Consider the following 17905-nt stretch of genomic DNA (forward strand, 5'->3'; position numbering starts at 1 on the left):
TCTTTGTAGCCTTTTTTAGTTGTCTTTGGGACCACTCCAATCATACCTTCACACCAGGTTCTTGGCATATCATTTGAATCGTTTACCTAAACATTTAAACCCCTTCCTTGGCCTGACAGGCCACACTGGGCGTTTCCCCAGGAGACTGGACGGGTAAGGGAAGTGTTTGTTCTGGGGTGGGGGGGAGGGGCAGCTTTGTAGCAGTGCAGCAGTTATAAAAGCACTGCAGAGATCCTTGTATATCCAACAGTTTTCAGGCAACAATAAAAGTGCCAAGATAACTCTGATGATTAATGTACCTATTTGCTAGAGATTGGAGCTTTGTCTAATGGCAGTTTTGAGTCATATAAGGTAGGGTAGAGGGTTACTATGCTTGCTGGAAAGAACATGTGCCATGCAGATCACAGTACAGTATTTTATGAGCAATGCTCAGTGGGATACTGCTTTTGTCACAGAATCATTTTGTTACTGTACAGTTCACAAGTTACAATCATAATCTAGCACACTATCTGCATGCTAACTGCATGCTACAGTCAGAAGGTTATGTTTTTTCCAAGTCTTTGATTATCTTAATTTTGATAAAAATATATTTTTGGGGTAAATCTAAATAGTGATTAGTGAAGTCAACCCTAGCCACTGTGTTACGTTTTGAATCCTGAGTTTATGCTTACTATGACCAAGCACTCATTAAAAATGCCAACAAGTATGGATGACGTGAATTTTACACCTTGTAGTCTCCTGTGTCTTATGTAACAATTTCTATGCACTGATCTACGCATTTGTGCAGTGGTATAGAGTGCAGTGGCATAGAGCAGAGTGGTGTACAGTGGTGCAGAGTGGAGTGGTGTAGAGTTGAGTGATGCAGAGGGCAGTGGCGTAGAGTCTAGGGGCATAGTGTGTAGTGGCATAGAGTGGTACAGAGTAAAGTAGCACAGAGTGGTGCAGAGTACAGTATGCTGCCATGCAGTGCTGTGGCAAAGAGTGCAGTGGCATAGAGTGGAGTAGTGCAGAGTAGAGTGGTGTAAAGTTCATCGATGGAAAGTGAAGTGTTGTAAAGCAGAGTGTCAGAGTGCAGTGGAGGAAAGTAGCATAGAGAGTAGTGGTCGTAGAATACAGTAATGTGGAGTAGAGTGCAGTAGTTTAGAGTACAGTGACAGAGTGCAGTGGTTAAGAGAGTAGCATAGAGTGCTGTGACATTGAGTGGAGTGGTACAGAGTGGAGTAGAGTGAAGTAGAGTGCAGCGGTGAAGAGTAGATTGGTTCGTAGTAGAGTGAAGTGGTGTACAATTGTGTGGTGCAAGACAGAGTGCAGTTGTGTAGAATGGCATAGAGTGTAATGGCGTAAAGTGTTGTAGAGTGCAGTGAACTTTGACCGCCTACCAGCAGACCGTCCCTGCGACCCACCCACCATGGCCGCCGACCACCCTCTCACCGCATGGGAACAGCTCAGCATACCGAACACAAACACTCTCATGAACTCCATCCACTCTGGAACACCCACCGACCAATGCCCCCACTGACTCTTCAACCTAGGAAGAAATGAGATCAGCCTCCAGCTTACCACCATCCTGAAAACCTCTATCGCCACTGTCACCTTTCATAACACCCGGAAACATGCAGATGTAAGAAACATCCTGAAGAAGCCATTTGCTGACCCCAGCAAACTCCAGAACTACTTCCCCTCACTCTGCTCCCATCCCTCACCAAAGTCCTGGAGACGGCAATCAACCTCCAACTCACTAAACACCTGGAAAGAAACAACTACTGGACCCCTCGCAATCAGGATTCAGAGCCAACCATAGCACTGAGACAGCCCTTATGGCCACCACTGATGGCATTCACATGCTGCTCGACAGAGGAGAATCAGCCGTCCTGATCCTGCTCAACCTCTCCGCAGCATTCAGCACTATCTCCCACCGCACAAATGTATCACATCCTTTCTCTCGGGGCACACCCAGAGAATCCATCTCCCTCCCTTTACTTTGAAACCCAAGCACACCATCTGTGGTGTCCCTCAAGGTTCTCCCCTCAGTCCCACTGTCTTCAATATCTACATGACTCCACACTTTACAGCAAGGGACCACTTGGAAGGATTCTGTGACTAAGGTTTTGGCAAGGGAAGGACCAAACTCAAGCTAGCCAGCCTAAAACAATTATAGCCAGCAAATGGAATGCAAGAACATGTGAGTTACAAACCACAGAGTCAATTGCAAGCAATTGGGAGACTGCATTTTTAGGTCAACTTTCTTAATGTCCCCGAGCAAAGCCAGGCAGCAGAGGTAGGGAGGCAGGCTGCGATCTAATTGCACAATTAGAGGCGTAGCTTGGTCAGTAAGATTGGGGGTGGGGGGTAGGGGGAGTGGGTGGGAGTGAATTTCAGATTTCACAACAATCATGCTGGTATAGCTTGTGAAAATACCTTTCGATTTTTAGGCTCAGTACCAAGGTACATCGTTTTGTAATTACTTTACACTCCGCAAAGCCAAACTGTTTTTCTCGGCAACTTCAAGAAAACTGAACAATTTCCACCACTAGATGGCATCGCAGGCCCCTATATGAAAATATCCATCTAGCGTCTCACATTTCGGCATTTGGTGAATTTTCCAAATTAGAAGTATAGTTCAATACTATCCAGGTCAAACGGGGAACATGTTTTTAATGAAACTTGATGTGTTTTATCAGTGTTAGCGAGCAGGTCTCTTTTATAACATGTTCAGATCGTACCCGTTTTGATATCTCTCATCACACACATGAAGACTATATTATGGTGGTCCAATTTCCATTTTTAAGTTTTTTAGGTGAGACCTGCTTTTCTTATACCGGAGCTCTGGGCATTTAAACTAGGAATGAATCAGATGGGGGACCGGCGACGCAAAGAAAGAGACATTACGTCTCAAATAGAGTTGTGTATAATATACCGCCAGCATTTCATCAGAGATTTATTGAATATAGGGATTTTCGTCTTTTTAGGTAATGTCAGCAGCGAGGCCGCTGTTTCTTCAGTTATTCTTCCAAAACCATTCTTTCTCCTCACCACATCTTGGCTTTGCCTGTTGTAGTTTTTCATTTCTGCCATGTCTAAAGTCCGTAATTTAAAAATCAATAAAACAAATAAACAACTTAAATGCACTGCAAGTAACCCGAGTCTTGACACAAAGAAGAATAATCCGAAAGCGAGACAATTTACCGTGCGAATTATTAACATTCTGATCGTGTTTTACGGCCACCAGTTAAGGCTTGAAAAGAAAAAGTTCACTTCCGAGTTCTAAAGGCGGAGTGGTTTTCACAACTGATACTCCTACTTAGAGAAGCTTGCACACACGCCCTCACCCCAGCGACTGCGGACAATTTAGCTGCACTTTCTGGTTTAATAGGTGCAAACACGTTTATTTTGTAAAACATAAGGTGCGGCTTTTAAAGTCTTAATTGCACTCCGTCCCCTAAAATTAATCTCTGTTAACCTTAAAAAGTGGTGGATGATGTGAGGTATGGTCTCCATTGTGTATGTTGCATACTTAAACCGGTGAATTTCAGTGGTTTCGCACGTTTGAACCAGACCCATTACTCTGTTTTGAAATGTGTTTTTTTACAACTTTCTTTTTTTTGATAATACACTTTGGCCCTCATTACGACCCTGGCAGTAGGTGATAAAATGGCGGTATTACCGCTAACAGGCTGGCGGTAACTACCGCCAAATTATAACCATGGTGAAAAGATCCCCGAAAGACAGCCAATGTACCACACCGACCGCCAGGGCGGAAACAACATCCACCACGGGGGTGGCCACCTACAGCCAGGCAGAAGTCAAAGTTCCGCCAACCATATTATGAACAGACAATCCGCCACCTTTTCCAGGGCGGTACCAACAACATCAAAAGCCTTGTGGAAACAGTGCTCAGATGTGAAAGGACTCCCCATTGGAGACACAGGGAAGATCCACGCTGCCATTGAGCCTGAACTGCAAGTGTTCCGGATGATATTCTATGTCCTGCTTCACCACGAAAACCAACGCCGGCGAAGACGACGACAGTAAGTACAGCCGCCTAGTACACAAGGGCGGGAGGAGGAAAACAAGAGTGACACACACACGCACAAAACACACCCTAGACACACACACCATACACACAACCAACTGCCCAGGAAAACAAGTTAATCCCGTACATCGGCTGAATAATGCAAGGACAACAGGAATTTACTAAAGTGATTGTAATAAGATCAACACAGTATAAATAATAATTTTGCCAATGCTACAGATATGTAAAAAAAAAAGGCACACTGCCCAGTCCTCAGTTCGCGTGGCCCACATGGCCACGGGGCAAAGTCCAAGGCCCCACTTGTTACCTGCATCAATAGGGAGAGAACACTGCAGGGGCATCAGTTGGCAAATAGTCAGGCACCTCAGGGGGAGGCGGGGGCACCTCAACCAGACGTGGAAACAAGACCACTAGTTCTGGAGGGGGCAACATGCCCTGTGCTTTGTCCTGGGGAGTGATAGGCCACAGTCTCTCAAGTGGGTGACTTGCCCACTGGTTCTGGAGTGGGCAACATGCCCTGTGCTTGGTCCTGGGGAGTGCTAGGCCACAGTCTCTCAAGTGTGTCTCTTCCCCACTGGTTCTGGAGGGGGCAACATGCCCTGTGCTTTGTCCTGGGGAGTGATAGGCCACAGTCTCTGAAGTGGGTCTCTTCCCCACTGGTTCTAGAGGGGACAGGCCACACAGCAGCCCATGGAGGCAGGATCACATTCCGTCCGCCGGTGGTGACAGCTGCACTGTGGTGGTGGTAGTGGGAGGCTCCTGCACAGCTCCTGCATCCTCCGATGGCTGCACTGTGTTGGTGGTAGTGGGAGGCTCCTGCATAGCCCCTGCACCCTGTGATGGCTGCACTGTGGTGGCGGTGGTGGTAGTGGTAGTGAGAGGCTCCTGCAAAAGCCCTCCAATCTCCGATGGCTGCACTGTGGTGGTGGTAGTGGGAGGCTCCTGCTCAGCTCCTGCACCCTGCGATGTCTGCACATCCACGGTTGGAGGTGGGGGTTCTGTGACAGCTGCTTCCCCTTCTTCCCTGCAGGTGCAGGCTCCTTCCCTTTTCAGATGGCAGATGCAGGCTCCTTCCCCTTCTGTATCTGTGGCCTGGAATCCTTTCCACCATGATTGGATGCGGATGAAACTGGGCCTGTGGACTGTGTGGCTGAGGTGCTTGGCTGGGTTCTTGATACCCTGGCCATACGTGCAGGACGGGGAGGAAGGGGTAGGGAAGAGGTCAATGGTGGAAAGGAAAAGCTTTTTAGGGACATTTGGGCAGGAAGAGGGAGAAGTATTGGGGGTAGAGGATGAGGGAGTGGTTGTTGGAGGTGTTTATCTGCTGGATTTGGGTGCAGGTGCATAGGCTGTATGCTATTGTGAGGTGGATGGCTGTTGGGTGTCACAGACACAGTGGGAGAGGACACAGGGGATGTGTGCATGAATTTTGTGGAGGTGTCTGCCAGTGAGGTGTGTGTTCTGCTTGGTGTGGTGATGATGTAGATAGTGGATGATGATGTAGTGCATGCAGGTGTGAGTGTGGACGTAACTATGTGGGAGGTGGAGGACGAGGAAGAGGGGGAGACAGTGGAAATAGTAGATGTTGGTGTGTCTGCAACTGGATGGTGTTTGTTTGAGTGCCTGTGGGATGAAGTGTGGTGCTTGTGTTTGCCTGTGGCACTCTTGGGTGTTGTCCTGTGTGCATGCTCGTCTCTTTGTGTGCTTGGGAAGGGTTGGGGTTGAGGAGAATGGGACTGGGAAGTGGAAGTTGGAGGAGGGACAGTAGAAACAGGAACAATGGCTGCCATCAGAGAGGAGGTCAGAGCCTGGATCGATCTCTGTTGGGCCGCCAATCCAGTGTAAACATCCTCCAGGAATCCATTAGATTGTTGCATCTGGGCTGCCAGCCCCTGGATGGCATTCACAATGATTGACTGCCCTACAGAGATGGATCTCAGGAGGTCAATAGCCTCCTCACTCAGGGCAGCGGGGCTCACTGGGGCAGGGTCTGAGGTGCCTGGGGCTAAAGAGATGCCCACCCTCCTGGGTGAGCGGGCACGGGCAGCTCGCTGAGGGGCTGCTGGGAGGGCGGTGCTGGTACGGGGGTGTGGCAGCTGTACCTGTAGCTGGGGTGGTCACAGAAGTGTCCACCAGGGAACTCCCATCGGAGGAGGTATCAGAGTCTGTGTTGTTCCCCTCCAGTCTCCGTCGTGGTGCTCCCCTCGACCTCCGTCCCACTGGTGCCCTCATCGTCGGTGGACTCGGCCTCCAGGGTCCTGTGGGATGCAGCTCCCTCAGTTGCTGGTGCCTCTGCTCCTCAGCCAGATGATGCTAATGCACATAAGGACTGGATGATAAAAGAAGAATGGGGGGAAGAGACAAAGGATACACTGGGTCAAGACTGCACCAACACCATCGTGAAGGTCTTAGAAAAGGATGCGTTAAAGCCATCAGGGCCAGGAGCCTTATGAAGTTTAAGAGAATCAATGGCAAATTTTATATCCTCAGGTGAAATAGGGGCAACTAATATTTCATAATGAGTTGGGGAGACCAGGGGTAGGTCGACACCTGTAAGATAAGTTAGTTGCGCCTTATCCCTGTGATCTGCGGTATAAAGACGCTCATAAAAATCTAGGAGCATTCGTGCCTTTCCCTGTTCCGTATGTTGAAGCCGTCCTGCTTTGTCTTGAAACTGCTTAATATAGGTCCATTCATATTTGGCTCATAGCTGCTTGGCTAGGTGAGAGCCTATCTTATTACCTTTCTCATATCTATTATGTTTAAGCCATAGGAGGAAGAGCTACACCCTGTTAGCGTATATGGATTTAACTTCCCCTCCAAGGGCTGTAACTTTCCTTTGAAGGTGAAGTGTGGGGGTCACCTTATGAGCGTTTTTGGCTTTGACCAACTCTGCCTCAATCATTTCCCTCTCTGTCGTCTTCTGTCTAGTTGATGTGGTTATCAAGGACAAACACTTCCCATGAAGGACAGCCTTAAAGGCATCCCATATTAGAGAGGGATCTGCCTTCTAGTTCGACTGAGCTGAAAATATTCCCTAATCGCTTTCCTAAGCTCAGTGCGGCGTATGGGATCTCGTGATAAAACATTAGGGAAGTACCATCTCTAAAAGAAGGCATTCTGGGGATGCCATTTGAGAACTGTTTCCAAGGGGGCATGATCAGTGATAGTGATGGGGTGTATGGTAGTAGCTAAAATGGAATGTTCTAGCTGTTGGCTCGCAAATGTATGGTCGATCCTGGAGTAGGTTCTATGGAAATCAGAGAAGAATGTATATTCCCGCATAGTGGAGTTCAGTAATGTCCATGCATCTATCAAGCGCAACTGGCGTATTGTTGATTTAATAGTTTTGGGGAAGAGTCCCTTATGGGTTCTCCGTGGATGTGTGGTATCTAAACTGGAGTCCCATATTAAGCTACACTCCCCAATCAAGATGATGTCTCCCTCAGTGAAACCACCCTGCATAGAGAGGGAAGAGTGGAAGAAGTCCGCCTGGCCTGTGTTGAGATCATAGACTGTAGCGAAGGTACATAAATGACCATTTGTAAGACCATTAACCATCAGGAGTATCTCCTTTTTATCTGATTTACTACCTATGATGTTAAAATGAACATTGGAGTGGAGTAGGATCGCAACCACATTGTGTTTTGTATCAGCTGAACAGGTATAGATATTGGGATATACTCTATGGTGCAATCTGTGCACTTCTGCCCATTTCAGGTGGGTTTCCTGGAGTACTACAACATTGAATCGCCTATCAAGCAGGTATTTCCACATCTGGGAGTGTTTATTGGGAGAGCTGAGCCCCTTGTCATTCCATGTTAAAGTGTTTAACGCCATCTAAATAGTGATAGAGAAAGCATTTGTCTGCTAGAGTTTCTCAACGGATACTATCTACATGACCCTCCAATCTTCCCTCCCCTCCCACCCCTCAATCCCCCCAGAGCCACCACATTCTGAAAGTTCAGTCCCATCATGCAAAAAAAGCAACAAATAAACAATATAAAATGTAGAACCTGGGAGCAAGCGAACCTTCCATATTGCCACACCATTGGCGATCCATGTCTAGGGGTATAATGTACCTAAACCCACCAAGCGACCCCGCATATGCATAAAGTTGCCTTGTGAGGTGTATCATTCTGGTTCAGCGTAATCAGCTCCGCATTCTGCTTCCAGAGACAGTTTAGGTCCTATCGTCACTGTACGGACCCCAGTCATTAGGCCTTTTTATGTCCTAGATCACCATTCTACAGGTTCAAAGATGTCCGCATGTGGTGAGTTGAAGTAAAGTCAAGATTTACTTTTCCCGATCTGTTTTGCTTTCCTTTGTGTTGGCCAAGGCTAACATGAAGCAACTCCTCCACCCCTCTCCTTCTCTGTTTCCAGAATCAGTAGATGTAGTTGTATTGAGACCCAACAGAGCAGCCGCCTCAGCCAGTTCTGTAAAGTGATGTTGCTTATTGTGGTACTCGAAGGAACTTCCAAAGGGGTAAGTCCAGCGGTATTTCACCTTTTCTCAGCGAAGTGCGTTTGTGACAGGTCGAAACTATAAGTGCCTCACCAGTGTCGCTGGATCAATGTCTTGATACAAAGAGCACATCCTCCCTTGGAAGTCAACATTATCCCTCAGGCGCACTGCACGGAGAATCAGTTCCTTCGTCTTATAAGGGCTTAACTTTGCCAAAATGGCTCTGGGTCCTCTGCCTCCTTACTCCACCAATGGCCCCACTCTATGAACACACTCCACTTTCACCTCCGGGCGGTCCTCCCCAGAAGCTCCAAGGAGAGGCCCACAATGAAGGCCTCCATTTCCGGACTCTTGATTCCCTCCTCCAGGCCATTCAAACGAATGTTATCCCTCTGTGAGCGATTCTTAAAGTCATCACACTTGAGAAGTGTTGCATGAAGGTGAATGGAGGTGCGTTACGTCGCAACCCAGTGGTTGCGTTTGCTGCTCTAAGTCTTGTACTTCCATCTCCAAGTCAAGAGTGCACATCCCCATGGAGTCAACGTCTGCCTGAATTGCTGTCAGGCAGGAGTTGACTTCCTTCTTAAAAGAGTCAAAGGGCGCAGCTATGTCGGCCCTGAGTTCCTACCAAAGCTCTGTCTTGAAGTCGTGGAGGGAGGCTAACAGGTCATCTTTTGTAAGGACCATAGTATCGGGAGAGACCGTTTTAGTAGGGATCGATTGGACCAGAGGTGGAGCAAGGTAATTAGACATCCGATTTTGTTGGATGTTCTTTGGGTGGCATAGATATTGATTGGATGCACAGCAGGCCAAGGCTTGAATAATTAGTAAGTCCCCAACTGGGCCAGCTTCAAAAGGTATTTCTCTTTTCAAGTCTGGGCTAGTTCAGCTGATATCCTGCCGTTTCCAGAAGGATGTAGTACTACTCCTTGACTTTCCAGATGAAAAGGCAGAGAAATGCCGTGCATAAAGCAAGCAGCACTGGGCTGGTTCCGCAGCGCGCTTTTCTGATGATCAGGCAGGCGGCATATTAGGGTGAGGCAAGGCACAGTGCACAGTCCGTAAGCGATCTACGGGACTGGCAAACCGGCTGCCAACGCACAGGCGTCGTGTCGCCCAACCCGGGGTCATGCGTGTTAAAGGGGGGCGCTCATCATGCTGAAAAAGCACCAGTGCCCTGCTGGCTTCAGTGCTGGGGAGAAAAGTCTAAGCCTCAAAGGGGGGGGGGGGTGAGCACCCGTACCTCTCTCTCCGTGAATTGGCACAAAGTCTCCGCCGCTCCCCTCAATCAGCTCCGGGGTGCCGGTGTTTCATCAGGCCCAGCACCAACAGACATCTACTGCTCCCCACGGTCCACCCGTCATCTTATTTCCAGGCCCGAAATGCAGTCTGATTCAATGATGCTAAACTGTCCCCAGAGCCCCTGCGTTGTCCAGAGGGGGCGTATCTGCAGTCAGGCTACAGTCTTAGTCCCAGTGTTGGGCCAGGAGCTCAATAAATACACACCTGTGGGGCCAGGTGCAGGGTGCTTGCCGGAGCCGTTGTGGATCACGTCCTAACTTTTAATATAAAAGTCAATATTATTTGGTATCATGGGACCGGCATTAGTAGAAAATAGGTCAAAATTAAACGTTGTTTGGAACAGGGCGAAAAACAATTTCTTGCCGGGGTCCTAAAAGCCCTTAGATGACATTACAGGGATTACCTCCACCTTGTGGGTCAGGTTCAGGGGTAACTTCTGATGCTGGAAGTGCTTGGAAAGAGTTATAAATGGTGTTTTTTTTTGTATTTGGTCTAGACAATTTGTCTGCTTTTAAATGTCTTATGACATAGTGTGAGACTTCATTTGTACATTTGTCTTTAAACTTGTTGTTTGTCACTTATAAGACAGGCGCCAGTTGCCATGCCTCACACAGTGCTTTAAATGGGTAGGTAATCACAGACACTGACTCTTCTCAATGGGGCTCAGTTCTTTTAATGGGAGAATGCCAGCACTTCTCAAGAGCACACAGGTGCTCTGGGACAGGGCCAGTGACTATCCACACTCCTAAAATTCCATTTGTACCACTGATCATGCCTTATTCTGGGGCCTCACCTCACTCTCATATTTCCTGCTATTTGGCTTTTCCATCGCTCAGTGTTCAATCTTTGTAGCCTTTTTTAGTTGTCGTTGGGCCCACTCCAATCCTACCTTCACACCAGGTTCTTGGCATATCATTTGAATCGTTTACCTGAACATTTAAACCCCTTCCTTGGCCAGACAGGCCACACTGGGCGTTTCCCCAGGAGCCAGGACGGGTAAGGGAAGTGTTTGTTCTGGAGGGAGGGGGATGAGGGGGGGGATAGGAGGGGGGGGGGTGGGGGGTGGGGGTGGCAGCTTTGTAGCAGTGCAGCAGTTTTAAAAGCACTGCAGAGATCCTTGTATATCCAACAGTTTTCAGGCAACAATAAAAGTGCCAAGATAACTCTGATGATTAATGTACCTATTTGCTAGAGATTGGAGCTTTGTCTAATGGCAGTTTTGAGTCATATAAGGTAGGGTAGAGGGTTACTATGCTTGCTGGAAAGAACGTGTGCCATGCAGATCACAGTACAGTATTTTATGAGCAATGCTCAGTGGGATACTGCTTTTGTCACAGAATCATTTTGTTACTGTACAGTTCACAAGTTACAATCATAATCTAGCACACTATCTGCATGCTAACTGCATGCTACAGTCAGAAGGTTATGTTTTTTCCAAGTCTTTGATTATCTTAATTTTGATCAAAATATATTTTTTGGGTAGATCTAAATAGTGATTAGTGAAGTCAACCCTAACCACTGTGCTACGTTTTGAATCCTGAGTTTATGCTTACTCTGACCAAGCACTCATTAAAAATGCCAACAAGTATGGATGACGTTAATTTTACACCTTGTAGTCTCCTGTGTCTTATGTAACAATTTCTATGCACTGTTCTACGCATTTGTGCAGTGGTATAGAGTGCAGTGGCATAGAGAAGAGTGGTGTACAGTGGTGCAGAGTGGAGTGGTGTAGAGTTGAGTGATGCAGAGTTGAGTGATGCAGAGGGCAGTGGCGTAGAGTCTAGGGGCATAGTGTGTAGTGGCATAGAGTGGTACAGAGTAAAGTAGCATAGAGTGGTGCAGAGTACAGTATGCTGCCATGCAGTGCTGTGGCAAAGAGTGCAGTGGCATAGAGTGGAGTAGTGCAGAGTAGAGTGGTGTAAAGTTAATCGATGGAAAGTGAAGTGTTGTACAGCAGAGTGTCAGAGTGCAGTGGAGGAAAGTAGCATAGAGTAGTGGTCGTAGAATACAGTAATGTGGAGTAGAGTGCAGTAGCTTAGAGTACAGTGACAGAGTGCAGTGGTTAAGAGAGTAGAATAGAGTGCTGTGACATTGAGTGGTACAGAGTGGAGTAGAGTGAAGTAGAGTGCAGTGGTGAAGAGTAGATTGTTTCGTAGTAGAGTGAAGTGGTGTACAATTGTGTGGTGCAAGACAGAGTGCAGTTGTGTAGAATGGCATAGAGTGTAATGGCGTAAAGTGGTGTAGAGTGCAGTGAACTTTGACCGCCTACCAGCAGACCCCCCCTGCAACCCACCCACCATGGCCGCCAACCACCCTCTCACCGCATGGGAACAGCTCAGCATACCGAACACAAACACTCTCATGAACTCCATCCACTCTGGAACACCCACCGACCAATGCCCCCACTGACTCTTCAACCTAGGAAGAAATGAGATCAGCCTCCAGCTTACGACCATCCTGAACACCTCCATCGCCACTGCCACCTTTCATAACACCCGGAAACATGCAGATGTAAGAAACATCCTGAAAAAGCCATTGGCTGACCCCAGCAAACTCCAGAACTACTTCCCCTCACTCTGCTCCCATCCCCCACCAAAGTCCTGGAGACGGCAATCAACCTCCAACTCACAAAACACCTGGAAAGAAACAACTACTGGACCCCTCGCAATCAGGATTCAGAGCCAACCACAGCACTGAACCAGCCCTTATGGCCACCACTGATGGCATTCACATGCTGCTCGACAGAGGAGAATCAGCCGTCCTGATCCTGCTCAACCTCTCCGCAGCTTTCAGCACTATCTCCCACCGCACAAATGTATCACATCCTTTCTCTCGGGGCACACCCAGAGAATCCATCTCCCTTCCTTTACTTTGAAACCCAAGCACACCATCTGTGGTGTCCCTCAAGGTTCTCCCCTCAGTCCCACTGTCTTCAATATCTACATGACTCCACACTTTACAGCAAGGGACCAGTTGGAAGGATTCTGTGACTAAGGTTTTGGCAAGGGAAGGACCAAACTCAAGCTAGCCAGCCTAAAACAAATACAGCCAGCAAATGGAATGCAAGAAAATGTGAGTTACAAACCACAGAGTCAATTGCAATCAATTGGGAGACTGCATTTTTAGGTCAACTTTCTTAATGTCCCCGAGCAAAGCCAGGCAGCAGAGGTAGGGAGGTAGGCTGCGATCTAATTGCACAATTAGAGGCGTAGCTTGGTCAGTAAGATTGGGGGTGGGGGGTAGGGGGAGTGGGTGGGAGTGAATTTCAGATTTCACAACAATCATGCTGGTATAGCTTGTGAAAATACCTTTCGATTTTTAGGCTCAGTACCAAGGTACATCGTTTTGTAATTACTTTACACTCAGCAAAGCCAAACTGTTTTTCTCGGCAACTTCAAGAAAACTGAACAATTTCCACCACTAGATGGCATCGCAGGCCCCTATATGAAAATATCCATCTAGCGTCTCACATTTCGGCATTTGGTGAATTTTCCAAATTAGAAGTATAGTTCAATACTATCCAGGTCAAACGGGGAACATGTTTTTAATGAAACTTGATGTGTTTTATCAGTGTTAGCGAGCAGGTCTCTTTTATAACATGTTCAGATCGTGCCCGTTTTGATATCTCTCATCACACACATGAAGACTATATTATGGTGGTCCAATTTCCATTTTTAAGTTTTTTAGGTGAGACCTGCTTTTCTTATACCGGAGCTCTGGGCATTTAAACTAGGAATGAATCAGATGGGGGACCGGCGACGCAAAGAAAGAGACATTACGTCTCAAATAGAGTTGTGTATAATATACCGCCGGCATTTCATCAGAGATTTATTGAATATGGGGATTTTCGTCTTTTTAGGTAATGTCAGCAGCGAGGCCGCTGTTTCTTCAGTTATTCTTCCAAAACCATTCTTTCTCCTCACCACATCTTGGCTTTGCCTTTTGTAGTTTTTCATTTCTGCCATGTCTAAAGTCCGTAATTTAAAAATCAATAAAACAAATAAACAACTTAAATGCACTGCAAGTAACCCGAGTCTTGACACAAAGAAGAATAATCCGAAAGCGAGACAATTTACCGTGCGAATTATTAACATTCTGATCGTGTTTTACGGCCACCAGTTAAGGCTTGAAAAGAAAAAGTTCACTCCCGAGTTCTAAAGGCGGAGTGGTTTTCACAGCTGATACGCCTACTTAGAGAAGCTTGCACGCACGCCCTAACCCCAGCGACTGCGGACAATTTAGCTGCACTTTCTGGTTTAATAGATGCAAACACGTTTATTTTGTAAAACATAAGGTGCGGCTTTTAAAGTCTTAATTGCACTCCGTCCCCTAAAATTAATCTCTGTTAACCTTAAAAAGTGGTGGATGATGTGAGGTATGGTCTCCATTGTGTATGTTGCATACTTAAACCGGTGAATTTCAGTGGTTTCGCACGTTTGAACCAGACCCATTACTCTGTTTTGAAATGTGTTTTTTTACAACTTTCTTTTTTTTGATAATACACTTTGGCCCTCATTACGACCCTGGCAGTAGGTGATAAATGGCGGTATTACCGCTAACAGGCTGGCGGTAACTACCGCCAAATTATAACCATGGTGGAAAGATCCCCGAAAGACAGCCAATGTACCACACCGACCGCGAGGGCGGAAACAACATCCACCACGGGGGTAGTCACCTACAGCAAGGCAGAAGTCAAAGTTCCGCCAACCATATTATGAACAGACAATCCGCCACCTTTTCCGGGGCGGTACCAACAACATCAAAAGCCTTGTGGAAACAATGCTCAGATGTGAAAGGACTCCCCATTGGAGACACAGGGAAGATCCACGCTGCCATTGAGCCTGAACTGCAAGTGTTCCGGATGATATTCTATGTCCTGCTTCACCACGAACACCAACGCCGGCGAAGACGACGACGGTAAGTACAGCCGCCTAGTACACAAGGGTGGGAGGAGGAAAACAAGAGTGACGCACACACGCACAAAACACACCCTAGACACACACACCATACACACAACCAACTGCCCAGGAAAACAAGTTAATCCTGTACATCGGCTGAATAATGCAAGGACAACAGGAATTTACTAAAGTGATTGTAATAAGATCAACACAGTATAAATAATAATTTTGCCAATGCTACAGATATGTAAAAAAAAAGGCACACTGCCCAGTCCTCAGTTCGCGTGGCCCACATGGCCACGGGGCAAAGTCCAAGGCCCCACTTGTTACCTGCATCAATAGGGAGAGAACACTGCAGGGGCATCAGTTGACAAATAGTCAGGCACCTCAGGGGGAGGCGGGGGTACCTCAGCCAGACGTGGAAACAAGACCACTAGTTCTGGAGGGGGCAAAATGCCCCGTGCTTTGTCCTGGGGAGTGATAGGCCACAGTCTCTCAAGTGGGTGACTTGCCCACTGGTTCTGGAGTGGGCAACATGCCCTGTGCTTGGTCCTGGGGAGTGCTAGGCCACAGTCTCTCAAGTGTGTCTCTTCCCCACTGGTTCTGGAGGGGGCAACATGCCCTGTGCTTTGTCCTAGGGAGTGATAGGCCACAGTCTCTGAAGTGGGTCTCTTCCCCACTGGTTCTAGAGGGGACAGGCCACACAGCAGGCCATGGAGGCAGGATCACATTCCGTCCGCCGGTGGTGACAGCTGCACTGTGGTGGTGGTGGTGGTAGTGGGAGGCTCCTGCACAGCTCCTGCATCCTCCGATGGCTGCACTGTGTTGGTGGTAGTGGGAGGCTCCTGCACAGCCCCTGCACCCTGGGATGGCTGCACTGTGGTGGCGGTGGTGGTAGTGGTAGTGAGAGGCTCCTGCAAAACCCCTCCACCCTCCGATGGCTGCACTGTGGTGGTGGTAGTGGGATGCTCCTGCTCAGCTCCTGCACCCTGCAATGTCTGCACAACCACGGTTGGTGGTGGGGGTTCTGTAACAGCTGCTTCCCCTTCTTCCCTGCAGGTGCAGGCTCCTTCCCTTTTCAGATGGCAGGTGCAGGCTCCTTCCCCTTCTGTATCTGTGGCCTGGAATCCTTTCCACCATGATTGGATGCAGATGAAACTGGGCCTGTGGACTGTGTGGCTGAGGTGCTTGGCTGGGTTCTTGATACCCTGGCCATACGTGCAGGACGGGGAGGAAGGGGTAGGGAAGAGGTCAATGGTGGAAAGGAAAAGCTTTTTAGGGACATTTGGGCAGAAAGAGGGAGAAGTATTGGGAGTAGAGGATGAGGGAGTGGTTGTTGGAGGTGTTTGTCTGCTGGATTTGGGTGCAGGTGCATAGGCTGTATGCTATTGTGAGGTGGATGGCTGTTGGGTGTCGCAGACACAGTGGGAGAGGACACAGGGGATGTGTGCATGAATTTTGTGGAGGTGTCTGCCAGTGAGGTATGTGTTCTGCTTGGTGTGGTGATGATGTAGATAGTGGATGATGATGTAGTGCATGCAGGTGTGAGTGTGGACGTAACTATGTGGGAGGTGGAGGACGAGGAAGAGGGGGAGACAGTGGAAATAGTAGATGTTGGTGTGTCTGCAACTGGATGGTGTTTGTTTGAGTGCCTGTGGGATGAAGTGTGGTGCTTGTGTTTGCCTGTGGCACTCTTGGGTGTTGTCCTGTGTGCATGCTCGTCTCTTTGTGTGCTTGGGAAGGGTTGGGGTTGAGGAGAATGGGACTGGGAAGTGGAAGTTGGAGGAGGGACGGTAGAAACAGGAACAATGGCTGCCATCAGAGAGGAGGTCAGAGCCTGGATCGATCTCTGTTGTGCCGCCAATCCAGTGTAAACATCCTCCAGGAATCCATTAGATTGTTGCATCTGGGCTGCCAGCCCCTGGCTGGCATTCACAATGGTTGACTGCCATACAGAGATGGATCTCAGGAGGTCAATAGCCTCCTCACTCAGGGCAGCAGGGCTCACTGGGGCAGGGTCTGAGGTGCCTGGGGCTAAAGAGATGCCCACCCTCCTGGGTGAGCGGGCATGGGCAGCTCGCTCAGGGGCTGCTGGGAGGGCGGTGCTGGTACGGAGGGGGGGTGGCAGCTGTACCTGTAGCTAGGGTGGTCACAGAAGTGTCCTCCAGGGAACTCCCATCGGTGGAGGTATCAGAGTCTGTATTGTCCCCTCCAGTCTCCGCCGTGGTGCTCCCCTCGTCCTCCGTCCCACTGGTGCCCTCATCGTTGGTGGACTCTGCCTCCAGGGTCCTGTGGGATGCAGCTCCCTCAGTTGCTGGTGCCTCTGCTCCTCAGACAGATGATGCTAATGCACATAAGGACTGGATGATAAAACAAGAACGGGGGGAGAGAGACAAAGGATACACTGGGTCAAGACTGCACCAATACCATAGTTGGTGTACACAGCACCCTTACACACAGGGAACAGGCCTACGCACTATGCATTGTACCACCACTGATATTACTAGCCAGCAAGGCATGAGGAGGGGCACACACCCCCAACTGCAGCACGACAGGGACCAATGCAGACCTGGCCAATTGTGGATGCTAACAAGCTAGGTAGGCAGTATTATCCCTTCAGACCCCTAGCCACCAGAGGACCTACACTGCTATGTCTGACCTGGCCTAGGAGCACATAAGGACACACAACCACCACCGGATACCATCCCACCAGCCGTAAGTTGTAATGATAGCCACCATACTCACCCCCTTTGTGGCTACTGTGATGCCCTCATGCGCCCATCCAGCTCCGGATAGGCCACTGCTAGAATGCGGGCCATCAGGGGGGTCAGGGTTCGACAAGCACCCCTTCCTCGTTGGGAGGCCATCCCCAGCTGCGCCTCTGCCATCTTCCATGCCCAGCATCTGAGGTCCTCCCACCGATTGTGACAGTGGGTGCTCCGCCTGCCATAGACCCCCAGGGTCCGCACGTCCTTGGCGATGGCACGCGATATACCCTTCTTTTGATGGGTGCTGACCTGCAGAGGCAATACACACAGGAAAACACCATTAGACAAACAGTCCAGCGCGTTACACTAATGGCCCACAATACCCGTTTATAGCACTATTGGAACACACATAGCCCAGCACTCAATCTGTAGCCAGCTAGGAGGACATCCCCCCCCTTACATGGAGCCGTCACAAACACCTCCATACATGCATGCC

The sequence above is a fragment of the Pleurodeles waltl genome, chromosome 7, assembly GCF_031143425.1.
Source record: "Pleurodeles waltl isolate 20211129_DDA chromosome 7, aPleWal1.hap1.20221129, whole genome shotgun sequence".
NCBI classification, from domain to species: domain Eukaryota; kingdom Metazoa; phylum Chordata; class Amphibia; order Caudata; family Salamandridae; genus Pleurodeles; species Pleurodeles waltl.